The sequence below is a fragment of the Danio rerio genome, chromosome 17 (genome assembly GCF_049306965.1).
Source record: "Danio rerio strain Tuebingen ecotype United States chromosome 17, GRCz12tu, whole genome shotgun sequence".
Lineage (NCBI taxonomy): Eukaryota > Metazoa > Chordata > Actinopteri > Cypriniformes > Danionidae > Danio > Danio rerio.
This window is the reverse complement of record NC_133192.1, coordinates 34,805,943-34,833,912: the sequence shown is the minus strand read 5'-3', so window position 1 is coordinate 34,833,912 and position 27,970 is coordinate 34,805,943. Positions and strand designations below refer to the sequence as shown.

Sequence of the window (27,970 nt, the reverse complement as noted above, 5' to 3'; positions counted from 1 at the left end):
TGTCAAAAAAATCTCTTTATTTTGCTCCATGAAAAACACATTCAGATTTGAAACAACATGAGGCCGAGTAAATAAAAACAAAATCAAAATGTTTTGGCTGAACTCTCCCTCTTGAAGAACAAATAGCCAAACGCCTTTGTAATTGAAACGAATGCGGCCACTGCTGTCATGGCACCTCCTCCGCCATTCTGTTCGCAGGAGCAGGAGAACGACGGATAAAAGAGTGGCAGTGTTTTTCCCCTCTGTGAGCTTTTTGTTAAGGCGAGTGCCTGAGGCCCTGACAGACACAGAGAGGGACAGAACGGGTCTCTGCCAAACCCTCTTCCTCCTCTGCTGGCGGGCCCTCACCGGCATGACCTTGGTGGGCCTAACTGGAGGAAAGCGATGGCAAAGATGGCCGTCGGCTCCTCTTCTGCCTGGTTTCGGTCCTTAGGCCTGCGGCGGGACTTCTGCTGGCTTTCTGCGGGACTCCTTCAGTCCACTCACCCAGGGCTTTGATGCATATGTTCTGAAGGTGGCCGCCGCCGCGACTCAGGCATGGTGGCAGATGGCAGAGCTTCAGGCCTCCGCTGGTCAGACTGGTGTTCATTTCCCAACTTTTTTCTGCCTGAGTGTTTCGGAGGAAGACGCAGCAGTGCAGAAGAGCTTCTTCTGCTGTGAGTGAGCGAGAGAGTGAAAAAGAGAGTGGGACCAAAATAGTGGGTATAATAAATTTATAGAGATAATGAAAATAACTTTAGAAGAAGTTGTAGGTAAAGCTTCAAAATTGTAACTGTTTACAAAAACTTCAACAATACTTGTGTAAAATAATATATTTGTAAGCTGTCAATGAATTATTTCTTACATTCGAAAGCTGAAAATATAAGGATAACATACATTGCTAAAAGCATTACTTAATTTTAAAATGCTTTTACATCTGATCAAGTCGTCAAGCTTTATTGTCATTCTGCTAATTGTGGACATAGAGAGTAACGAAATGTCATGTCTTGCAGGACAATGGTGCTACATAAATTAATCATGAATACAAACCCAACACTAGACATGAGAGCAATTAAAAAAAACCTTGCAAAACTAACATATACTATAAGATACTTAACTATACACATAAGACATAAGTTATATAGTACAGACATCACTCAACTATACACATACACATACACATACACATAAGACTATACAAGTCATAAACACAGGATTGTAACCATGTAAACCAGTAAGATAATTAATAAATGATAAAATTAATAAATGAATGACATACACATGCAGATTATTCATTCATTCGTTTTCTTTTAGGCTTAGTCCCTTTATTAATCCGGGGTTGCCACAGTGGAATGAACCACCAACTTATCCAGCACGTTTTTACACAACCCATCTCTGGGAAAGCATGCACATTAATTAATTTTAATTGAATGGCATATACAAACAGTTATTTTAATTGGATGACTTTAACTACTTAGCAGCTGAAATCCCTTTTTAGTTAGTTTGATATAAGCATATTACTTTTTTATTTTATTAAAAAATAAAATAAAAGTGTTACCCTGAAAGAATTTAGGGTCACAGACATTTAGTGAAACAGGACAGAAACAGTTGCATTAATAAATAAATTCTCTTGACGAGGGATTTTCGATAATCAGAGGAAACAAAAGTATACTGCATCAAATTAAGTTTAATTTCAAGAAAATTATTTCAAGAGGAGCACATGCTCATGATTGACACAGCTATACAGTATATATCCTCATTTCCTTTCCACAACAATATCTTCGTCTGGTAGAACCAGTTTTTTACAGAGTATTATTAAATTTGGTAGTTAATTTACAAAGTATTATTATCTAGCAAAGTGTGAATTTATTGTGTCTTATTATGTTTAGTGTGACAACTTAGTACTATAAAAAATAAATCATTATTTTATTGAATCTCATGTCATTGCATGTTTACATGGTTAACATATTTACATGGATAAATATGGATGACAATGAATTACTTTTTTTGTAGATTGCTGTTGATATACAGTTTCTAATTCGTTAACAGAAATTGAACAATGAGCCATCCACAATATTTGGTATTGTGCTGCATTCTTCCTGTCAGAATGCAACACTTCTTGGAGGACATGCTTTACCTTGGAAGCAGATAAGAACATTATACTAGATAAAACCTTATAAAAGACGATGAGACTGAGAAGGATTTTAGACTGATTGCTTTTCTTACACTTATCTGATAACAGTACTGCTTGTTTAAGGTACCAATGCAGTATTTTTTTTTTTTATTTCATTATTGGTGTGTTGCTGTCTATTTTTACAATTTTTTCTTAAAATTATTGTTAATGAGTACAACCCGGGCTCATTCTGAAAACGTTCTAATATAAACATTTCTGGAGAGCGCCAAATACGTCCCAGGAAGTGCGTTTTTGTTTTCGCGAATCCACCAGAGGTTAATGTGTACACTTTTTCAGATCTCAAATTTCTCTAACAAGTGCCATTTGTGCCTGCTGTTCCTGTGTAAACCCACCAGAGGCCACTGTCGACTGACTGACTGTATGACTGACCAATCGACTGACCCACCCTTCTCCTTCCCTACACCCAACCAATAGTGTTTTAAAAAGCACCGATTGAACCCCACCATTGTGGTCAACTCCTCCCTGCATCTCAAGTCCTCCAACGAACAAGGTGAGCTCATAGCAGCAGAAAAATGGTCCACACAGAGAAAAGGAGTCAGCTGGTAAGCGTGAAAAGGAAAGGCATCATACCGCCCCATCATTGTTTTTTTTAAGATGAAATACAACTATATGTACTTCTGGCTACATAATTCGCTATCTCCAGAAATGTATATAGGGCTACATTTCAGAATGAGCATATATTGAATAAATTAATCAATTAATAATGAACATTTCTGCCTTTAATCAAGTTCTGCTGCTACCCCTGTATAAAAGCAACACTGCAAACCCATTATTAATTGCATGTTTTTGTCTTGCTTTCCAGTTTCCAGATTTTCCCCTCTTAGGTAAAAGGGATAATAAGGTGATAAAAAAAAAAATAATAAGGAAAATGGATAAACACTTTTACATTTGTTTGATTATTAATATTTTTTGTAGTGGTTTTAGTTGCTTTTACAAGATGTAGTCATAGCCTGCCAAAACTCACTCACAGAATCACACCAGGATGGTTTAAATTATTTTAAGCTGGTCTACCGCTAAACCTTTCCACCAAATCTAAGCTTTTATTTTCAACTTAATTTTTATCAATGACCTGTTTTTATTGCCCTTACCCAAACAGTTAAGCGAGTAAATCTTTGAAATTGGCTTGATGGGTTTGAATTATATTCCCTGATGTTGTGAAAGTGACTTACGGAGTCAAGCGCTTTTGGGAAACGGGGCCCAAAATAAGTTTTTGACAGAGTGTAATTTAATGCGTGCAAGGTGAGGTTGAGATGAGGGAGGAAAGTGAGGGATAAACGGAGAGTGAGCTAGAGAGATGAGCTCTGCGTGTCCTTGAGACAGATCTCCTCCTCATCCCATAGGAACCTGCCATCTCCTTGCCCATCCTCTGGAAACACACATACACACACACATTCACGAACACACTCTTCCAGACAATTACCGTCCTTCCTCAAGATGCTCGCAGGTATAGGCCAGCTGCCACATCTCACAAATCGAGCGTGCTGTTCAATGCCTTGGCAGAGGGCGACAGGGGACGGGTGCTCATCTTTTTTCTACATCGCTTCATCCGTTTTTCCTTAAAGTTGCATGGCGGAGGACAAAATGGACAGATGGGGAGGCCTCACTGTCCTGATGTTTGGGTTCTAATTATATTAGCCCGGGCCCTGCATGGATCCACGATGAATGTTTACTCAGCCACCAATTTATAATCATTTAGCCAACACCTGTTTAGAAGAGTCAAAAAAAGAGAGACAGAGCAGGTCAGGGGCCAGATGCGGAGAAAGTCGCATATGCTGTAAGCAGGCTGACGGACTGGGGGAAAGACTGGAGCTGGACAAGGATGGAGACTGTTGGTCAGGTTTTCAAGAAGACCGAAGGAACGACTTAATTTTACTTGGTCCAAAAATGAAGATGCAATCTAAAACAAGAAAATATTGAATGACTTCAGTAGTTATTTCTCAAAAGTTGATTCAATATTTTGTAAGCAACTGCCATTCGTAAATTAATTGACTGCATTAAACAAGTTTACATGTTTAATTCCTCTACATCTGTTAACTTTAGAACTGTAGATCCCAAACAGGTGACGCGGTGGCGCAGTGGGTAGCACAATCGCCTCACAGCATAAGGGTCACTGGTTTGAGCCTCGGCTGGGTCAATTGGCATTTCTGTGTGGAGTTTGCATGTTCTCCCTGTGTTTGTGTGGGTTTCCTCAGGGTGCTCCGGTTTTCCCCCACAGGTCTAAAGACATGCTGTATGTTCGTTGGGTGAGCTAAATTAGCTGCAGTGTATGTGTGTAAATGAGTGTGTATGGGTAATTCCCAGCGATGGAATGGAGCTGGAAGGGCATCCGCTGCGTAAAACATATGCTGGATAAGTTGGCGATTCATTCTACTGTGGCGACCCGATTAATAAAGGGACTAAGCCGAAAAGAAAATGAATGAATAATAACACTACTACTAATAATAATTAATTAATTCATTTATTTTCTTGTCCGCTTAGTCCCTTTATTAGTCCGGGGTCGCCACAGCAGAATGAACCACCAACTTATCCAGCAAGTTTTTACACAGCGGATGCCCTTCCAGCCGCAACCCATCTCTGGGAAATATCCACACACACACTCATACACTACAGACAATTTAGCCTACACAATTCACCTGTACCACATGTCTTTGGACTGTGGGGGAAACCAAAGCACCCGGAGGAAACCCACGCGAAGGCAGGGAGAACATACAAACTCCACACAGAAACGCCAACTGAGCCGAGGTTCGAACCAGTGACCCAGCGACCTTCATGCTGTAAGGCGACAGCATTACCTACTGCGCCACTGCCTCGCTAATAATAGCTACTAATAACAATAGTACGCATTAATAATTTTAACTTGTGAAGTCATTGTTATAGCCATATCTTATTGATTGAACACTAAAAAAAGAAATTAAACCTGAAACAGTGCAAAGACCGCTACTTATATACACGTGATAATTGACTGACCTGACTAATCGGGCTCCTCCTGAACTTCCGTTAGCATAAAAAAACTTCATAAAAAATGTATGATAAGATGAAACAGTGATCATAAACTATTTAAATGAGATACAAAAGTACTAAAAATACTGTATAATGTATACAAGTGATTACATAAATGATTAAACAAGTCATCTATATACTACACTTGTGAAGGAAGTTCTGTTTAGCTTGGCTGTCAGTGAGTCTGCAGATCAGACTCTTCTGAATTTATTTCCTTTCGAAACTTCCATTACCAGCGCCTCAGGGAAGAATGTAGAGTTATCATGTTGAGTTATTGACAAATTTTGTCACTGCTGCGAAATCTCACATGGTGTTAACCTCCTTTCTCACTTTCGTCCATCCTCTCTCCCTCTCTTCACATATTAGCCCATCTTTCACAACTTCCTGTGCTCTCTTTTTGCTCTCACTCACTCCCTCTCAAAGGTCAGGGCTCTGAGTGGGTCTGTTTGAAGCATGGCCTTCTGCAGAGCACAGGAGGGGTGATCTCCACAGGGAAAAGGGACACTCCTGAACCCCCGGCTGTTGGCCCCAATGACTTTGGAAGACCCGTATAGGGCCATTTATTTACCTCCTTGACCTCATCCTAGAATTTGGGTCTCCAGTTTGAGCAACACAAGATCTCAGCAAGAAATGGCAGAATGTACCAACTGTACCTGAACTAAAATGTATTATTTTGGTAAAAAAATAGTATCAATGCATTGTCAAGTCTATGTCAATCTGGAAAGCTAATTATTCACACAACATTACAACAAATGGGTCTCTGGTTAGAGTCCATGCTAAGCCATGATGCCTTTCAGAGTGGAGTTTGCATGTTCTTACCTCGTTTGCATGGGTTTGCTTCAGGTGCTCCGGTTTCTTCCACAGTACAAAGACACTGGGATATAGATGAGTTGGATAATATAAATTGGCCATAGTGACTGAGTGTTTGTGTTTCCCAGCACTGGGGGTCGCATGATTTGTTGCATTCTCAAAGGATAGACAACATTGGCATATGCAAATTCACTTAACAAATCTGGTTTCATTATTTTCTACTGTATAACTTAAAGAAAGTTGGTGACTACAGTAGGTGGCTCACTGGTCTCCTCACAGCAAGGAGGTCGTTGGTTCAAGTCCCAGCTGGGTCAGTTGGCATTTCTGTGTGGAGTTTGCATGTTCTCCCTTGTTTTTGTGTGTTTTCTCCGGGTCCTTCCCAGATGTTTCCCAGTACTGGGTTGCAGTTGAAAGGGCATCCGCTGTGTAAAAAATATGCTGGATAAGTTGGCAGTTAATTTTGCTTAGTCAACCTCTGATGAATAAAGGGACTAAGCCGAAGGAAATTGGAATTAATGAATGAAATAAAGTTACTAAAGTTATTTATTGAAGAGCAGAGAATAAATCTTTCATTTGTATTTTTGCAACCATTAAAAGGTGTCACAACTGAAGGCAATCTACAATGACAAGCATTTACATTTAGACACAATATGCTGTTTAAGACAAAACATGCCAATACTTACATGTTTAAATATATATGTTTGTTGGTTTTAACAAAAACCCAATTCCTAAAGTGTTCACTTTTGCTCCTCTTCTTAACAAGTATCCAGATGCGACTCGGAGAACAGAGTCTTGAATTTGATTCAGAGGTTCCGTACGAATTGTGATGGTACATGGCTTTAATGAAAAGAAATGCAAAGTTGGAAAGAAGTCAGCATAAAAACCACAACAGCTTCAAAAATCACCTGCCTGTGTAAATTATATCATAGAAAATCTCTTCTAGTAATGCCTATCATAGACCTCATTTTACTCCTAAACTAAAGCCCCCTATTTTTCGCCTAAATGCTAATTATCTTCCAGACTGCAAATTGAACAACTCCACAGTGGGCTGAAAGGAAACGAATAACAGAGCAATTATATCACATCGGTGTGGAAGAACATGTCTAGTTGATCTTTTTTGTGGATTGCACTGTATGGATATGCACATAAGAGATAAATAATTGTGGTTTGAATCCAGGCACTGGTAGTGACGTTGCCTGTCCCTGCTCAACAAAAGTACTTCAGGGACAGGAACATAAGAGAGACAGACCACAATAGTCCATGAGTGTTCTTTTGGTCAAAGCGCCTCTTTGGATTCACACCTACCAAGCACGTATGTGTGTGTGCGAGCTTCTGTGAATGCGTCAAGAACAATAGGAAGGTGATCGCAAACCCTCTTGAAACTCTGTGGCGAGTAATTGCCTTTCAACATCCTTATGTGAAAAAGAAGAGGAAAAAAAAAACAGTTGTTGCTATAATAACAGTAAAACATTTAATTCAAGGCCTTGCTGCTGCTCTAATAACACTTTGTGCGTGGTTTATTTAATGGTGTTTGATATATCATGTTTTACCTGAAGGTAAACACTTGTTTACATGTTCAAAATATAATCTACCAATGCACAAGGGCAAGCGAAAGGGACAATCATATTCTTTATCCTCAAGGAGGGATGGTATCTTTAAGACAGAAGCGCTAGTCCAGACATGCTAATGACATCGGCACACACTGCTTTATAGTCACAGCATAACATAGATGACAACAAAAGAAAAAAAAAACACAACCTTCGATGGCCTCAGATCCTCCTCCTGCCTTCACTTTAGCGAATCTTTAGTAGTGGGTACAGAAAGGTCGTGGGGTGAGGAGGGGCCTTGCGATTGGGGGAAACAGCAGTCGCGTTGCCATCCTGATGACTTAGTTTGAGTAGAAATCCTCTAATAAAAACATTGACCCATGTAATTGATTTTAATGGCAGCTCCGTGCCATCTTTCCCGCGCTGGCTGGACGCCGGCCAGATGCCATCAGCGCCGCCTCTGGGGGACCGGTGGAGGCTGGGGCGGAGGGAGGGCGCAGATGAGTGCCTGCCTCTGAAGTGGAGAGTAACAAGAATAGATTAGCGTGCTTGATAAACACGGCGCGCAGCGTGCTCCAAAGGCAGCCGAGGGTACAACTGACCTTTTTGTTCTCTGTCAGGGGCAGAGGAAGCAGCGGAGAGGGGGTGGCGGGGACAAAAAAGACCATCCTCCCCAACCGCGAGACCCGACAACGTTTAGCCACCGCACAGGAACATCGTCTCCGAGGACCTCACGATACGCCGTGGCGGTTTAACCGAATTAAACGAGCCCCTGTTTTGGGGCTTCTACGCGCCTTGTTTGTTCAGAAAGCACTTTATTTGGCATCATGGTCTCGGCTGCTGTTGGGTTTCCACCTCTATTATACTTGGAGAGAGCTGACACAGTATGATCCAAGCTGCAGGCTTCAGGGGGTGGCTTTTATTTACACCACTTTCTCCTGGTACTTCCAGTATCCTGGCAGCTTTTAGCCAAAGGGGAAGTAGTGCACGCCTGGAAAGGAGCGCTTGTTTTAAGTGCTTCACACTGTTTGTGTCTTTTGTTGACTGCTATCGCTTTCCATAGCTCTTGGCGGGGTGAAAAAGACACACTTAAATACACACTGAGCAAATGAAGGTTAAGGCTAGCGTGAGCCTGACCGTGGGATAGTTTACATCTGCTAAGTACCCAGGGAGTGGCGGCCAACGATATCGACTGGATTGGGGGGAAAAAAGGCTCAGGTGCTGTCATTCCTCATTGATTCGGTTGCGCGTCTTACAAAGCACTGTAGACAAAGTTCCCGTAGCCAGATTTACACGCCGATAACACAACATCATGCCCTCGACTGTCATGTGGCTCCTGAACGACTCCTAAAGTGGCAAGAGAAGGTCAAGGTGAAAATTCCATCTATAACGGCAGCTCATTCAGCTCACCGGTGGACAATTTCGCATGAGGCGAAGCGTGAGCATTTTGCTAAGTTTGCGAGTGCAACTTTGCTGTTTAATTTACCTTGCTTGATGTCTGCCAGATGTACCCGAACGTAGATAAATTAGCGAGCACTTAATGCTCATCTTACAAATGAACGCATCTGTGTCACATTGAAAGCGAACGGCTGGCCTCCTCAGCTAACCTTATCCCCCATCCTCTCTCCTTGTAAAACACATGAGCTTGGGGGATTGAGGTTTCACTGAACACACACTCAGAACAATACCCACGTGGGCCTGGAGAAAACTGTGCTTAATTGTATTAATTTACTGCATGGACTAACGAGGAGGCAACAAGGGGAATGGCACATCAATGGCAGCGCTATCTGACAGAAGGGGTTCTTGCCCAGGCCTGTGCAGGGCTATGAGGGGACCCTCTTTCTCCTTATTCCGCTCTGTTGCTCTCTTCTCCCGACGCCTTGGGCTCAGCCAGATGTTGTAGAGAAAAGGCGTTGTGACACAGGGCTACTGCTCCCTACAGCAGGTGGAGCCGCAGGTCGTTATTAGCACACACGCGCAAACACAGACAATCTCGCTTACAAGCACGTGGGCCTTGTCAAGCATTTCTGCTTGGTGAGCAAGAGCAGATGAGCTGTCTAATTGGATGGCGAGTAACAGCCTGACAAGATTTCTTGCAAGAATACATACATCAGTGGATGAGATAATGAGTGAGCTGAAGATGCTTGCCAAGCATTGCAAGTAAAGCGCAGTGTACTGGTGGGACTCACTGGGACTGGAGCTGCCTTTAGGGCATCCACCACGGCGTAACCAGGCCACTGCAGATCAACAGCCAAAATGAGCCCTCACTGTAGGCCTTGAGTGAAAATAGAACCCTCTGCACTGGCCCAGTCGCTCTGAAAGAGATGTAAAGGAATGTATGGTTGATTAGAAGCAAATTGTGGATGTGTAACTGTTTAAGCAGGGTCGCCGTCAGCCCTTTTTGTTTTTGATACATAGTCTACTTATTGGGCTACACTAAAGAGGGTTCATCCATAATTTTTTTTTAATGTGTGCACCACATTGAGATTAATAAAATGTGTTTCTTGAATACAAAATAACAACATATGCTCATTCTGAAAATGTAGCCAAAATGCTATCAACTGACTGCTTACCTCTATATGGATGGCTTAACTGCTGGTACCAGTTCGTTCAGTAGCTCGACACCTATATTGGCTGATTTGAGAAGCAGTGCGTAGTTGACTGTGACAACAGGGTTCGAGTCTGGATGAAAACGGATCCAGAAAGCAGGTAAGACAAAAACATGAGCTAAAAAATAAAACAAACAAGTAAATAACAGGGTGAGAATGTGGTAAAATCTAAAAATGTGGTAAAAATCATGAGGCTTTTCTTTTTCTGGACTGCTTTTTAAAACACTGCGGTTGGGTTTGGGGAAGTGAGTGGGCAGGTCAATCTGTGCTTTTTAAAATACTATTGGTTGGGTTTAGGGAAGGGGGAGGGTGGGGGAGTCAGTCAGCCGACAGCGGCCCGTGGTGGATTTACGTGAGAACAGCAGGCAAGAGAAATTTGAGATCTGAAAAAGCATACACAGCAGCCTCTGGTGGACTTACAAAAACAAAATGCAAAAAAAAAAAAAAAAAAAAAAAAAGTAGATCCTGGGATGTATTTTGCTCTCTCCAGAAATGTATATTGGGGTATGTAATCCGGATTAGCCTGGGTTGCAAAATAAGCATGTTATATTATTTAAAGATCATGTTGCAATTATTGGTAAAATTAAGATCATGAATCACAGGTATAAATTTAACTTTAAACAATGTAAGACTTAACTTTAAGTTGTCCTTGTTGCACAAGTTCCATGTACCTACAATAATACTGCCCAATTACATGCAACTAACCTAAATCTAATCTGCATTATAACCCTAAGCCTAAGGTAATTACATGTTGTTATTTAATGTTTCTCCATAGTACATGAATAGTTATGCTGTAACTAGAAAACAGTTACTGTAGTTTTTATTTAATATGAAATGTCTATTGCCACATCATTTTTTTAGGGTGAAAAGTCACACAAATAAGTGTTTTTGCTACATTTAATAGCAAAACAAATGCAATAGGGAATGGAGTTGGTAGCAAAGGGAGCTGGAACCAAACTCTGTGCAAGTAAATGAACTAAGTAAGTGCTGGACCGACCCAGGGTGACATTTGGAACGCAGCATTCCCTAACTTATTAGACTACCGTGCAGTCATTATCATAGCAGTGCTGGGCCAATTCATTTTCAAAGTGCACCAGATGTGCTCCCGCAATTATTCCAGCAAGGACTGAGGTTCAGATGTGCGCTCACACTCCCGGTCTTGTTGGAACTGCAAATGTCTTCCATTTGAATTCCTGGCTGACCTTCTCTCATTTTGTTTTTTTACATTCCATTTCACATGCCATGTTTTGCATGGGTCTGGGGCGAGTTTGGAACAGTGAAAACTATTTTTATTTATTGCAGATTTCTTTTTACAAAATTGATAATTAAAGCCTTAAAATCAAATCGAGTGACTGATACATTTATTCTGATAATCACAAAGTGCTGAACAAATTAACTGAAAGCTGTATTTCCTGAAGAATAAGATACAAAAGGAGTCTATCTGTTTACTACAGTCATTTGTAATATGGGACACTGCATAAATCTAATCTTTGGAGCTGTCGACTGTTAGGACATTCTTGAGTATTTGACAGAAGCAAAAAATAAAGTCTAAGTAGAACACTGATGCCCTCTGGCATGTGTCACCACTGGACACCTCTCTTGAGTGACACAGAAGAAGAGAGGAGGCATAGCAGGTGAGGTTAAGAGTTCTCCGTCTTGGGCAGTGACAATTGCTTGAAGCGTCTGACACCTTAAAGAGGCTGGGGCACAGATGGGAATTGAAGACCTGTCATTGGTTTTTGGAGATATTGTCAATGGAACACGTCCTTCTGGATAGCAAAAATATGCACAGATGACATACAGACAGAATTCCTTTATTAAAGTCCTTTACAGTGCTGAGCTTGTCATGTAATTCATAATAAATTGCTGCAATCTTTAAACCTAACTGCAAATCAAAATTAAGTAAATGATTGAAAATTAATTTAATGTGTTTTGATTTTGAACTTTTTTAGGTATAGAATGCTAAATGATATAACAGGAGGTAATGTGGGAGAGAGAGACACCGGTGACATCGGTAAAAATCCTCAAGCTAGAACACAAACTCAGGCCCCCCAAAGTGCAACTACATTTCATGTCGGAGCAGTGCCTCAAGGCTATTGGCTCTAATTTTTTTTTTTTATTTGGCATTTTGCCTTTATTCAAATAGGTCAGCATAGTATCTGACAGAATGCAAAATAGAGAAAGAGGGCGACAAGATTAGAAAAAATCAAGCTTGGGTCACCTGAAGCGACATTATGCGTCTGAATGCTATCCATGACGCACTCAGTTCCAAATTTTTTGAAATTTGATTTGATATAAGTGAAGTTTCATAAACTAATTGAGCACTGCTGGCCACTCATCCGTAATTAGTAAAAATCCAATCAGAGTGATTCCTGCTTATTATAAATGGATCATTTTCTCCTTACTGCTCTATCTTCATTTTGGAAGAATCCCCCCTTCCACCCCATCTTCTCCTTTCCCCCCTTTTTTCTAAAGGGGAATCTATCGAGACCTACCTAATCTCGGATCCCCTGATGTGCTTATTGACCAGGTGGGAGCCCTGGGCTCAAATATCTCCGAGCTTAGGGTTCTCTGCCGGGACAGCATGCCAAACCTGCTTTAAATGCCAAGCATATCTAAGTGGGAACTCTTGAATGACTTATTGTGATAGGACAGTTTAGTAGTACTTAAAATGATACGAAGTAAAGAAAGATAGACAGGACTTTAACTCAGGAAGCGGAACCACATTGTATGTCGGAACACTGCCCATCAGGATATCTGCTTTAACAACTTTAATTTTGCATTTGTCATTTTTGAAATAAGACAATATAAAAACTGACTCAAAGCTAAATGAGAGAGAAAATAGGACTGGTTCAGGTCCTCCAAAGAGTAACTGAGGTACACTGCCATTTTCATTTGCCTTATTTACTTTCTATTTAGCAATTTTTACCTTTTTTGAGGTATGAGCAGGTGTGCTGCTATTTTTTTCCGGGCCCTCTGGACTCATTCTCCTCTTGCCAGAAATCACAACTGAATGACAATTGTCTCACAAACTGTAGTTGAAACCATGTGTTAGATATTGTGCTGGTCCCCTTCAGGACTTACCTGTATAGCCAAGAAGCAAGGTGGAAAGAAGGAGGGGTAGAATCAGGAAAGGTCCGTTAGCTGGAACTTAAAACTCTGGTGTCCCAAAGTGTTGTCCTTATGGCTATCGATTCCAAGTTCCAACAAACAACATTTTTAGTAGTATTGAGATTAGAGAGTATGAATTCTGTCAGGAAACAAAATCGGGGATAGATTGCCGTTGAGTTGCATGCAAACTTCAGTCACCAGAAGTGCAACCATCCTATATACACTCATAGGCCACTTTATAAGGTATACCTGTCCAACAGCACGTGCAATGCAAATTTCTAATTAGTCAATCACATGACAGCAACTCAATGCATTTAGGCATGTAGACATGGTCAAGACGATCTGCTGCAGTTCAAACCGAGCATCAGAATAAGGAATAAAATGATTTAAGTGACTTTAAATGTGACATGGTTGTTGGTGCCACACGGGCTGGTCTGAGTATTTCAGAATCTGCTGATCTGGGATATTTACGCACAACCATCTCTAGGGTCAGAGGAGACTGACCAGACTGATTCAAGCTGATAGAAAGGCAACAGTAACTCAATTAAACAATAGTTAAAACTGAGATAGGCAGAAGAGCATCTTTGAATGCAAAACACGTTCAACCTTGAGGTGGATGGGCTACAGCAGCAGAAGACCACACCGAGTGCCACTCCTGTTAGCTATAGGAAATTGAGGCTACAATTCTCACAGGCACACCAAAATTGAGCAATAGAAGATTGGAAAACTTTGGCTGGTCTAATGAGTTTCGATTTATGTTGCGACATTCCGATGGTAGGGTCAGAATTTGACATCAACAACATAGAAGCATGGATTCATCCTGCCTTAAATCAACGATTCAGGCCAGTGGTGGTGTAATTGTGTGGGGGATATTTTCTTGCCACTCTTTGGGTCCATTAGTACTGATTAAGCATCTTGTCAATGCCACAGCCTACCAGAGTATTGTTACTGACCATGTCCATCCCTTTATGGTCACAGAGTTCCCATCTTCTAATGGATACTTCCAGCAGGATAGCAAGCAATGTCAGAAAGCGCATGAATGAGTACACTGTACTCAAACAGCCTCCACAGTCACTGGATCTCCAATAGAGCACCATTGGGATGTGGTGGAACAGGAGATTTGCATCATAGATGTGCAGCCGACAAATCTGCGCGATGCTATCATGTCAATATGGATCAAAATCTCTGAGGAATATTTCCAGTACCTTGTTGAATCTATGCCATGAAGGATTAAGGGGGTTCTGAAGCTACAAGCTACAAATAACAATCATTTGGTTGTTAGATAACATGTTTCAGCATGTAATGTTAGCAAAGAAGTAATTTCAAAAGAACTACAATGAATAAAATAAACCACCTAATCATCCACAACAAGATTACAAACATGGAATAAGTATATAAAGCAATTTTTATATATATACATTTATGCATTTAAATGTATATATTTGATACTTTTATTCAAAGCTTACTTTAGCATGCAGGAACACATTTCCCTGGAAATCAGATTTGGTGTTGCTAGCACCATGCTTTACTGGATAAACTTGTTTACAGGGTAGGGTACACATTTGTTTAGGAGACAGCTGTATAAACCTCTTACCCCAGTCTTAAAAAGTCAGTCAAATAAAGGTTGACCCCTCTACTTTAAATCCAAAAAGCAAGATTGATTAGCCATTTGCTAACTGCTTGTTGGTCAAACTTGTTCTTAAACACTGTTGCTATGTTTATGCAACTGGCCCCAGTTCTTGATATCCTTAGTCATGATATTACGAGTGATGTACTTTACTGTTTGAGCTACAGTAAAGCATTTAATAGGGGATTCTTTACCTTGTGTTCTCTGAGTGGTAAATAAGACAGTCTTGTTGAGGACAGCATATTGTTCAGTTTTAAAGCATGACCTGAGTGATGCTGTGCAGCAGAACTGAATCACAGGCTGTGATCTGTACTGTACCATTACTCCATGCTCGAAAAGGTCAAGATCTTATCTTGTACAGTTTTTCCCTTTCTGTGCAAATGCTTTTCTTTTCACTTCGCTCTTTGCTTCCAATTAACTGAGTAGGCGTTTTATCCCATAATTAGTATCTTAATTTCCTGTCTGAAGCCTCATTATCAATGCAGCAAATTCACCCACAGTAATAGCTTCTAGTACTTAATGATGCCATTATTCTTAATGATACTGTTTTTAGCTACAAAGGAATAATTACAGTTCACTTCTGCTGGATATGCATGGAGAAAACAGTGTATATTTTTCTTACGTGTATGTGCGTGTGTGTTTTGTTTTTTGTTTTAAGATGGACACTTGTCTGTGATCATATTTTTGTAGTGTAGCAAGAAGTGTGTATTGAAAAAAAATGCAGTGAAATGGAGCAGCAGAAAGCGAGAAATCAAAAGCTCCTCACACCTTTTTTTCCCCCATCAGTCGAGCACATTAAGCATTCACAAACATTTGCTAGATGATGTCACCTAGGTTTTTATTCAATAACTGTGGACTGAGCGTACATTATGTGTTAGAGCTTGTTTATCACTTCCTTTCACTCATCCAAAATATCTGTATTTAAACACAGGGTATGAACAGATTCAGTGACTCACAAATACAGGTGGATACCCACAATTTACTTAATGGTAAATTTAAAGTAGTTAGTAAGAGCTCTGAAATGAGACAGGACATTTCGAGTTTAGCAGTAAATATATCATTTAAAATGTCTGATGTTTTTATCCATGACCTAAAAAAAGAGGAACACTTTTGTGAATTTGAACTATTATAAATGTAGTGGTGGGATGAATTATATATATATATATATATATAAACCATAAGTTTACATTCACTCTAAAAAAAAGGAAAATAACCATTTTTTAAAAAAATGTCTGATGGTAAATCATACTAAACGTTTACTATTTTAGGACCGTCAAGATTACCTTAATTATTTGCACGGAGAATTTTAGAGAATTTTTAATTAATTTCTAGACAGTCAAAAGTTTACATACATTTCCTTGGAATTTTTTTAGTTTTGCTTTTAAACTTGCAGTATAATTATGGTCAAATGTTTAGGGTATCCTTCCACAAGCTTCTCGCAATAGTTTGCTGGATTTTTGGCCCATTCTTTCTGACAGAACTATTGCAACTTAGTCAGATTTGTAGGCTGTCTTGCTTGCACAAGCTTTTTCAACTCTGCCCACTCAGGATTGAGTTCAGGGGTTTGTGATGTCCACTCCAAAACATTCACTCTGTTGTCCTTAAAGCACATTTTAACTAATTTGGCAGTATGCTTGGGGTCATGGTCCATTTGGAAGACCCATTTGTGGCCAAGTTGTAATTTCCTGGCTGATGTCTTGAGATGTTGCTTTGATGTGAGCTTCCCTCTTTGTCCTCCAAATGTACTGTAACAGTGGTCATTATGGCCAAACAGTTCAATCTTAGTTCCATCAGACCACAGGACATGTCTTCAAAAATTATTATTTTTCCCATTTTAATTTAGCAAATTGTAATCTGGCTTTTTTGTTGATTCTGGCTTGTTGATTTTTCCATAGTGTCACACAAGGAAGCAGTGTGTTTAAGGTTTTGCTTAAATACGACTCTACAGCTGTGCCTCAAATTAACTCAAATGTTGTCAACTAGCCAATCAGAAACTTCCAAAACCTTGACACCATCATCTGAGCTTTTTCATAGGCATACTAATCTTATTGTATGTAAACTATTGACTTTTAAGAAAAGTTATAACATTTCTCAAAAAACCTCTCTCTCATTATTCTGTTATTAAGCATAACAGAAACAAATATGGTAATACTAACTTACCTAAAAGAGAAAAAGTTTAGTGACATTTACATCTGACTTTTTAAAATGGTTATGTGCCTTTTATGCAGTATGGTTCGAACCAGCGACCCAGCGACCTTCTTGCTGTGAGGCGACAGCACTACCTACTGCGCCACTGCCTCCCCCTTTTATTATTATTATTATTATTATTAATATTATTAATATTAATAAGGATTATCTTTGTAAGCAGTAAATGGTGGCAAACCCTCATCTCCAATAAATGAAATGATAGTCAAATAAATAAGTTTACAATGAAATTACAATTACACCTCGCATGCAGACAACATAAGGTGTTTTTAGTCATGCCACAGTAAATGGTTAAAATGACTGCGTACAATGTCTTGTTCATTTGCCAGTTTAATTTCCTCTAATGTCACCAACTTCCGACTCTCAGTACTTGACAAAGCAGCCCATATTAGAGTGAAGTCAGCCATTTAAACCCTCCTATTAAGCCTCTCAGAGTACTCGTTTGACTTTGGACAGAAGTCTAGGTGTCCTGCTTCTGTGGTCCAGCCTTGCTCTCAAATGTCCCACTGACCAGATGTCCAAGTGTACGCTGCAGAACGCCGCAACATCCAGTCCATCTTTCTGCTGTTCGCACTTTCAATGGCTCATTCTACTGCAACAGAAAGGGTTTCAGAAGCTATTAAAACGGAGGACGTACCCTACGCCACAGGCGATTTTAATGGGGCTTTGAGAGCCAGCATGTTACAATTGCTAATTGGTAGTGTGAAATAGCTTGTTGTGTTTTGCCATGTACACTGGGCCTGCCTTTACATTGCACAACCCTGGAGGCAAGAAGATTGGTTTAGAGTAAAAAGCGCAACATCGTTCTTCTGATACGACTGCATAGTCGTGCTCACTTACAAGCAGCGCATTCAAATGTCCACATTACCCAAACAGGCTAACGCATACGCGGCGTTCAGACATAAGAGTCTTTTGTTGAAAAGAAGGACTTTTGTAGCTTGCTTAATTGAAAAGATGCCCGAGACTGCCTAAGGTAGTCCTCGCCACATGAAACAGCATTTTAAAAAAATGTCATGCTAATCTGGACAGGAGCAGAAGTTTGCATGCAAATGAGCGAATGAATATGCATGGCCGTCATCTTATGGTTTGCGCAAAAACATGGGATTCTAAAGCAACTAAACAAAGGTCTTTGTTGCAGCTTCTCTCTGATACCTTGCCAGGGTAATTTCCATCTGTCTGCTCATGCTGAACTCCCCTCTCTCTCTCCATCTATCTCTTTTACTCCCTCTCTCTCTGCACCCCACTCAGTTCTGGCATTAGAACCACAGGAAACAGTGTCCGTTCCTTTACACGATGCGACAGTCTGTTCACCTACCCAGTGCTAACGCGGCGTGATGTGCTTGTTGGCTGATCAGAGAGCCGCTGAGCTGAAACTTCTGACTCGCACCTGAGACACTCACCCCTCCACCCGCATCTCTCCTCCTGTCCTGTGAACACACGCTCGCTCCTCCAGCCCGCCAACTCCTTCTGTCCCACTAAATAATGCACCTCTCCGACCTCACAGTTGCCTGGCTCCTGCTGAACCTGGGCTCTGTCCTCGCCGCTCTACTTTCCAGAGGAAAAATGTTGTTGCTTAGAGATTGTTCCTCCACAGCTTGGTAGTTTTCTGTCATTTTTTGGGGGGGATTATCAACTTTGTCGCAGATGTTTCTGAAATTCCTGGGGAAAAATGAAAATAGATGCAATTGAAGCTACAAAATGACCAAACTGTGAATAGAATAACCAAGATCGTATAATTTGGGTGGAATTGAATGAAAATTGAATGAGTTCACAGTGAAATCTCTGAGTTTGTAAGATAAAGCTTAATAAAAAAAAAGATATAAAATCAGAGTTGTAGCAATTACTCAATTTAAAGCCGCACTGCTACTTGTAAAGTTATAATTGCAAGATATAGTCCCATTACCAGTTACAAAGTTGCTTTAGTGAATTTGAAGTCACATGACTGCAAGATTTAAAGTCAGATTAAGCATTATTGTCAACTATTATGGGCCCTATCATACACCTGGTGCAATAAGGTGCAAGATGTGTTTGCAAGATGTCTTGCTACTTTCAGCCCAGCACAACCCTAATTTTTCCATTTTGCATAACTTTAAATAGTAAATCCATTTGCGCTGCTTTGTGGACTCACAAAAGGGGTCTAGAAAGGAGTTGTGTTAAGGTGCATTGTTGTGCGTTGCTATTTTAAGGAACAAAAATACACTGCGCAATAATGAAATAAAGTCCAGCACAGAGTGCATCAGTTGTGCACCTAAACGCGTACACATTGCTTGATACACACAGGATGTACAGCAATACACAAATATCTTTACAAATAAAAAGAATTTAGACATTAAAATGTTACAAAAAGTATTATTGTCTACATAAATATAAAAACCACAGCCTTCATGTCTTCTTCATTTCAGGGGGCTTTTTTAAAGTTTATTCATGCCAATTTGCTTTTGTATAATGTTATTATTATTATTTGTAGTAATTATTATATGCACATTTATATTTGTTTTAATAAAAACAAGCTTAGATTTGTCCACCTGTCTGGTTTTGGACCATATGGGGCATAAGAATGGGAAGTGTGTTTGGATCTAACTCAGTTTTTTGACAACACCTTGTTATTATTAATCATTTATTCGTTCGCTGGAAATTAGAACTGAATTTATGAATAGTTTTGAAACAAATCTTTGCGCTTACCAAATAAATTAATTATGTAGGCTGATGGATGTCTTCAGTGGAGTGCATACAAAGGAGTGAAGGAGTAAAGAGTAAAGGTAAAGACGCCAAATGGAGGAGGTTCATTCTTTATCCACGCGCTGCAGATGGTCTGTTTAACTGTTTTCTCGCAAGTGAATCGTTTAGTTTTTCACTTACAAAGTCCGCCATTTAAATAGCAAATGTGCCATGGCATGAATGCAGTGAATTCTTAAAGGCAATGGGAGATGAGACTCAGATTGGTTTAATGCAGTTATGCTCAAAACACACCCATAACTCATTAAGGGCTCTATTTTGATGGTCCATGCGCAGAGCGCAAAATGCAGGGCTTAAACGCTTTCAGGGCATGTCAGAACGCATTTTTGCTAATTTAAAGATGGAAAATTCTGCTTTGCGCCGTGGCACATGGTCTAAAAGGGTTGAGTTTATTTTTTTAATGGGTTATAGGTGTGTTTTGAGAATAAACCAATCAGAGTCTCATCTCCCATTACCTTTAAGAACCAGCTGTGTCGCGCCATAAGCGCATTTGCTATTAACATGACGTAAAGTTAGTTCACTTTCGCTTTTGCTCTCGTAGATAGGGAAACCTTACCACACAGACATCAATCAGCCTATAAATAATTGTTAAGCGCAAAGATTTGTTTCAAAACGATTTCTAAATTCAGTTCTAATTTCCAGCAAACGAATAAATGAACAATAAAAACAAAGTGTGGTCAAAATACTGAGTTATTTCCAAATACACCTGCTATGCCCCATATGGTCTAAAACCTGACAGGTGGACAAATCTAAGCTTGTTTTTTAATAAAACAAATATAAATATGTATATAATAAATAATACAGCTAATAATAATAACATGATACAAAAGCAAATTGAATGAACTGAAAAAGCCTCCTGAGATGAAGAAAGTAAGGCAGTGTTTTTTTTAAATTCATGTAGGCTAGAAATTAATATGTTTTGTAATATTTTAATCATTTATATTTATATCATACAGTATATATATATCCTTATTATATATATATATATATATATATATATATATATATATATATATATATATATATATATATCCTTAATATATTATATCTTTTTCATATGTAAAGATATTTGTGTATTGCTCTACATCTTGTGTGTAGTGTGCAAGCCAGACAATAATCTTACTTTGTTCTGGTCTAAAGAACAGACTATTTATAGTTTCTCAAAATAGCAACGTGCCAAAACACGCCTACATTTTTAGACCAGAATGCCTATGGGCGCACATTTGAGCGCAAATGCATTTGCTATTTAAACAGTGTGGCGCAACACCTCAAAATGACCCTTGCGCCGAGCTGAAAGTAGCAAAAGACTATTGCACCGCGCCTTGCGCCACATTGCGCCCGGTGTATGATAGGGCCCTAAGAGAATAAGCACAACCCTGTCAGACCATGTGCCGAGTGCAAACCGTTTTCCTGTCCTTAAAATAGCAAAAGTGAATTCAGACATGCCCTTAATGCTTTTGCGCTGTGCACTTTAGACTTTGCACCTAGATCATTAAAATAGAGCCCTATGAGTTCAAAAGGTGCAATTGTGGGATTGAAAAGAACTTTATATCCAGCAAAGTGACAACTGTGAAATTTAGGCAAGTCACATTTTGAGTTACAAAATTGCAATTGTGATTTATGAAGATTTAATTCACATTAGTCACATTGCAAGATATAAAGTAGCCTATTATTCTAATATATTCATTCATTCATTCATTTTCTTTTCGGCTTAGTCCCTTTATTAATCCGGAGTCGCCACATCAGAATGAACCACCAACTTATCCAGCACACAGCTTTAACCCATCTTTGGGAAACATCTACACACACTCATTCACACTCATACACTACTTACAATTTAGCTTACCCAATTCACCTGTACTACATGTCTTTGGACTGTGGGGAAACTGAAGCACCCGGAGGAAACCCACGCGAACGCAGGGAGAACATGCAAACTCAGCCAGGGCTCAAACCAGCGACCTTCTTGCTGTGAGGCGACAGCACTACCTACTGCGCCACTGCGTCGCCATTCTAATATATTGTGAGATTAAAAGTAATCCTGTAATTACAAAAATACCCAAATAAACCCAAATAAACTTTCCTCTAAAGTGGTACATGCCTTTAGGCTGAACACATAATACATACTGTACGTATATATGACATATATTTTTTGTAGTTTACACAGAGATGTTAATGACCTTGTCTTCTAAAGCTTGCACTTTGAAATACATTTTCAATAAATAGCACTTTCAGACCCCACTAAAGCAGCACAATTGCGCGGTTGGTGTAATTGTAAAAATCTAAAAGTTGGAGTTGTCCTAGATATCAGGAGTTATACTGAGTTTTGCTATTTGCAATTAATGACAAACAAAGATACTAAATTGGACTCACTCTCTCACTATCCTTTGGTTAGTCTCAGGTTTTATCAGGGGTAGCCACAGCAGAATTGAATTCAATTCATGTTTATTTCAATGGCACTTTTACAATGTAAATTATGTCAAAGCAGTTTCACATAGAAGTTCTAATAAATAGAAACTGTGTCAGTCCAGTTTTCAGAGTTGAAGTTCAGGTTAGTTCAGTCCAGTGTGGTTAAATTTCATTACTGGAAGTCCAAACACTGAAAAGCAAATCCATCAATGTGCAGCTCAACAAGTCCAAGCCAAGCAAGCCAGTGGCGCCAATGGCGAGGAACAAACTTCACCATTCACAAAAGTGAAGGCAAAGAACCTAGAGAGAAACCAAGCTCAGTGGGCATGACCATTTCTCTTCTGACCAATCTTCTTGTGGCTGAACTAATAATTACTCTGCATATGCTTTATGCAGCAGATGCTCTTCTAGCTGCAATCCGGCACTGGGAAACACCAATACACACACCCAAACAATTTTGTTTATGCAATTCACCTATATCGACATGTCTTTAAACTGTGGAGGAAACCCATGCAAACCTGGGAAGAACAAGCAAACTCCACACAGAAATGTTAACTGGCCCAGCCAGTACTTCAACCAGCAACTCTCTTGCTGTAAGGCGACAGTGCTAATGCAGTGTAACAGTATGTGAAAGTTTCAAACAATATTGTGTGACAGTCGTAACTCCAAACTTGTTGCAAAATTACAATTATTATAAACAAAGTTTTCAAAATATAATAAAAAAAAGATTGTAAGATCTTGTAATACACTGTCATTTGTCACAGTTAAAAAAACAAAGCTGTTATAATGTTATTCTGAGGTGCAACAATCTTATGAAATAAGTGTCAACGTGTCTGAAAAGCAGAAAGACTGTGTTTTCTAATATGCATTTCTGCGAGCACATCCTCTCACACTTGTGCTTCCTCAAACCTGCATTACACCCTTTCTACAGTGATTTTCCAGCGGGTCTCTGTTGGTTAAGATGCTCGTCCTGATTCCAGCAGAGATTACACATCAACTACTTTATCTAAATCGAGCGAGGTATTCTCCGATCATCTCTGCAAATGAATATTGTCACTCAGATTTTTCAAATCCTCCGCCTGTGCTTTTTCTTTGATCAAATTTCTCAGTAAAATGAAGAAGAATCTTAGTGCGAGGGCAAGTCTACATTGTTCTAATTTCACTAAAACTAGTTTAATCACGAGACATGGAGACAATGGATTTTCCAATCATCTAAAAGAAGCACTTTTGGTATTGCTTGCAGTGATGAAATGACGTTGTTTCGCTGGTCAGAGACGCTTACAAAAATCTTCAAGTCGAGCTAAGGAGATTGCAGTGACGGCTAAACGTATGTCATTTTATTAAGTTGAAAGCACGATTTAAAAAAAATATGGCTGGCCTTAAGCTGTAAAGCATGTTCAAATTGTGGGAGCATTTAATAAAGACACTCAGACATATGGCAGAGTCTTACTAAGACATCTGAGGTCAAGGGGGAAAAGTACTACAAGGCTGAAACAGCAGTTAGAGCACTAATCTCCCACATAACCCAGGAAATGACAAGCGTTTGCTTCTCAGACCACGGGCATTCAATCATTCACTGCATTATGAAGATCCTTTCCAACTAATGTATGCAGTATTAATACTGTCACATGATGCCAACATGAGCATCCAAAACTCACTCCTTCCTTTTCAGTTCATATTAATGTGAGCCTGTATATTTCATTTAATAACATTAGATAACAATTTTATTTTAGCTAATATCAATTTTGCCATGTGCTACACTGAAAAAAAAAAACGATTCAAAGATGATTCCTTGGATTTATCAAAGCTTTTTTTAAAGTTGGTTGTATACTATTTTTCTGGTCAGGATTTAAACAAACAAACTAAGTTGAACAATACTGAATTTAATTAGTTTAAATTCAGCCCATATTAATTGTGTGCAATAATTTTGCAGACATAATTTTTGGTCAGTGCACTAGATTATTAGAATCAACATGTTATCTTGTTATATTATTAAATGCACATGAAGTACAATGAACAATGATTTTTAGGTATACAGTCACAAATTTAGTGTAACATTCAGTATTTTGAGTCATACCAGGTGTGTTAGACAAATTTATGAGAAAGATTTGGTCATTTAAATCAGTATTAAGACTTCAAAATGTCAAATTCATATGGGACGAGATTAGAAAATGACTCTATTTTATGGTGTCCTTGTAACACATTTAAATACTGTATAATATCAATTAACTACATGTATTTACATATGGTTCAGTTTTAAACAAGTGTTAGTTGCATTTAAGTATGCTTTTTTTTTTTTTTTTTTGCTTTTACATTAGCAAGTACGTGGAATAGTAAATAGTTAAACAAAGTGTTACCAAAATTTAGGAACTGCATCCTATCATATTGATAATCCGAATCTAAAATAATTTTGGTTAGATTAATTACATATATTTTAATGATTTTTGAGTGTACTTAAAAAAAAAGTTATAAAAAGAATTTTAGCTTGGGATTTGCTTGGAGGTTTTATAAAAAAATGTGCAAGTAACATTTTAAATTAATCAAACGTATATTTAGGTACATATTTATAGAAATAGCATTTTCCTTTAAGCAATTATAGTTTTATTCACTTATTTTGTTTGGGGGGAGTAATAATTCTGACTCCAATAAATTGCAAGAAATAAAGTCATATTTTTAGAAATTAAAGAAGAAATTAAGATGTACAGTAATATATATGTTTTGTTTTATTATCTCTTTTGGTTTTAGTTCCCACAAGCTTTCACTGTATTAACACAATTACAACAGAAGTCAATAAGAACTGAAAATTCTAAATATATTATTTAATACATTTTATGTCTTACATATTTAATGCGTCTTATTTTAGCTAAATTACATTATGGCGTGTAAACAGCTACTTTAAATTAGTTAATCAGTAAAACAACTATAAAATTAAAATTAGATAGTGACAGAAAAAATATTAAAAAGACAGTCATGTTAAACAAGAATGCAAGATATAAAGACACTGACTAGCACATAAACTGTGCTAATTACAAACTAAGGATTAATAAAGTAGTGTCTGAAAAATTAAGTGGAAATTACAATAAATGTATGACAAATTTAAAACACAATTACAGAAATCTCAAGATTTTTTACAACAAAAAAGTTTTACACTTTAGTTAATCTTATTTATAGCATCTTTTATTATGTACCTCCTTAAGATAAGTAACTGACAAAGTGTAGTGAACAGTAATACAATTACTGCTACAAACGAATATATTAATGACCATGACATTTAACCAAATAAATTAACATGACAATAAACAACAGTCTGCAATATCAATCGACACAAGACATTCAGAAGTATTTTAAAGCCTAACACATTTAACTTACAGTTACCCAAATCGGCTCTTACACTAAATAATGCGAATCTCAAGCTTTACTTACGATTTTAAATAGTGTTTGCTCTAAATACACACCTATTGTCGAAAGGTTTCCTCAGTGTTGTGCCTTGACCGGCAGGGGGAGACATGTGCTGTGTGTGCCGAAGCGAACACCCACACAACATCAACCTCTCCCCCTTCTGCTCTTCTCTCTCATCCCCTCTTTTCTTTCAGAAATAAAGGCCTGTGGAGAGAGAAGGATACCACCCTCATAAAGCGCCTGTGCCGTGCGTAAGGGAAAGGGTGGGGTGGAATGTCACATCAGATAGGTCAAGTGCTAATTTTGCGCCTATCTGTCAAAACAAGACACAGTTTAGAAGCAGCACTAAATGCCAAAGTCAGACAGAGAGCACGGGTTACTACCTGCCTTCACCTTCAACTTTAACTTTATCACCTGCCCCGCTACTAACTAATACAGACCAGTGGAGGAATGCCAATGCGATTCCTAAGAAACAGATCATTGTGTCTTGTTTGTCTGGTCTGGTTGAGTACTCTCGGATGGTGCTAAAGATACAAATGCTATCAGTGTGGTGATGTCTATTCAAAAGTTACACATTTTAGACAGTTAATATAGATATAGTCTAATATAGTATAGATACTGTAACAGTAGATAAATGTTATATTGGCCAAATGTTTGGAAGCGGAAAGATGTTTATTTATTTATTTATTTATTTATTTATTTATTTATTTATTTATTTATTTATTTAATTAATTATTTATTTATATATTTATTTATTTATTTATTTATTTATTTATTTATTTATTTATTTATTTATTATGTCTGTTGCTCAATTATTATTATTATTATTATTATTATTATTATTATTATTATTATTATTGTTATTATTATTATTATTATGAATATTAATATTATTATTGTGTTGGTGTTGTTGTTGTCATTGTTAAAAATTGTTGGGCTGCTTCATATTTTTTGTAAAATGTGATACAATGAAAGTAAAAGTATTTACTTCAGTTCATCAAGGATTCATTTTAGAGTTAGTAAAATAAAGACATTTTAAAAATATATATCTTTTCTTCAAAAACTGTTATTTTTAACTTTGTTTTCATAAAAAAATCCTTAAAATATAATATTTCACAGAATAACATTTACATAATTATAAGAATCTGTATAACAACTGCTCATATTAATTGCTCATAATAGAAAAGATAATTACCATATTTTGAATATTATGGACTAATTATGGACTGGAATCCCAGGAATAAATTTTTTAGTAATAATTAAATAAATTAGGAATATAATTATTATTATATAATTTAACGTAGGGCGACGCAGTGGCACAGTAGGTAGTGCTGTCGCCTCACATCAAGAAGGTCGCCGGTTCAAGCCTCGGCTGCGTCAGTTGGTGTTTCTTTGTGGAGTTTGCATGTTCTATTTATGCGGTATAGGTGAATTGAGTAGGCTAAATTGACCGTAGTGTATGTGTGTGAATGAGTGTGTATTGCAGTCACATACACACACATACACTCACGCACGCACGCACACACAGACACACACATACACACACACACCGATGCCAAACGTTTGACCTATAGTGTACATTTCAGTTACTAATACTGTATGTATCTTCAATGTTAAAAATACAGACATTTTAGGTACGTGCATCTTTTTGAGAAGATACAGCTTTATTTCTAAAAGTGTGTAAAACTTTGACAGTTTATGGCAGACTTTGCTGTTTGGCAGTGTGGAGTGATGGTTCTGACTGTGTGTGTGTACATGTCTGATTATCTCTGTGTGTTTGAAGTGCTGATTCACACACACTGATCCACTCTATCGAATAAGCAAACAGTGGCGTAGAGCGCATTATCACTCCCTGCAGCAGGACACATTTTGGCAAGAAAACAACAAGATGGGCTGTCATGTTTCTAAATGTAAAACAAAGTCTTTAAAAATACATCTGATAAGGGCTGATTAAAAATTGAATTCGGGTTGTTGACCTGCAGCGCTGCATGCTATCTACTTCAGCGAAAACTATTTTTGAAATACTTGTGCAATTATACTGTACATGTCGTTTTTATGACCTCGTATTAACTGAGTGGTTCGATGGAATTGTAGGACTATTAGAATTCACTTTATCACACGCCAGGACAATTTAATCAACCTACAAAAAAAGGTAAAATATGATTTGAATAAAGTTAACCTGCACTAAAGGATGCTCTTAGAAAAATATAAAGTAACTGAGATGTCAATTAGCCCTTTCTTGATGGACATTAGTACTTTTCATGCATTTGCTGCCTAAAAGCAAACAAACAAAACATACATTATTATAAATAAGTCCAGCTACTTAAAGTTTTTTAATAAGTCAAGT

The 27,970-nt window shown here is 38.3% G+C and overlaps 1 long non-coding RNA gene across 2 annotated transcripts; it reads right to left on the bottom strand.

Annotated features, from left to right (window-relative positions):
- Positions 1 to 25,797, bottom strand: LOC141378617 (uncharacterized). 2 transcript variants are annotated; one of them, XR_012393501.1, is made up of 11 exons: positions 25,680 to 25,797; positions 18,483 to 18,741; positions 17,594 to 17,674; positions 13,224 to 13,389; positions 10,104 to 10,257; positions 8,133 to 9,845; positions 7,742 to 8,044; positions 6,667 to 6,820; positions 5,993 to 6,405; positions 3,594 to 3,876; positions 1 to 654 (listed from the first exon to the last, which is right to left on the bottom strand). It is a non-coding gene; the product is annotated as an uncharacterized lncRNA (long non-coding RNA). The 2 variants fall into 2 exon arrangements; XR_012393502.1 differs by lacking the exons at positions 1 to 654; positions 3,594 to 3,876; positions 7,742 to 8,044; ... (1 more) ...; positions 18,483 to 18,741; positions 25,680 to 25,797 and having other exon boundaries at positions 6,175 to 6,405; positions 9,720 to 9,845; positions 10,104 to 10,212.
- Positions 25,798 to 27,970: the final 2,173 nt, after the last annotated feature.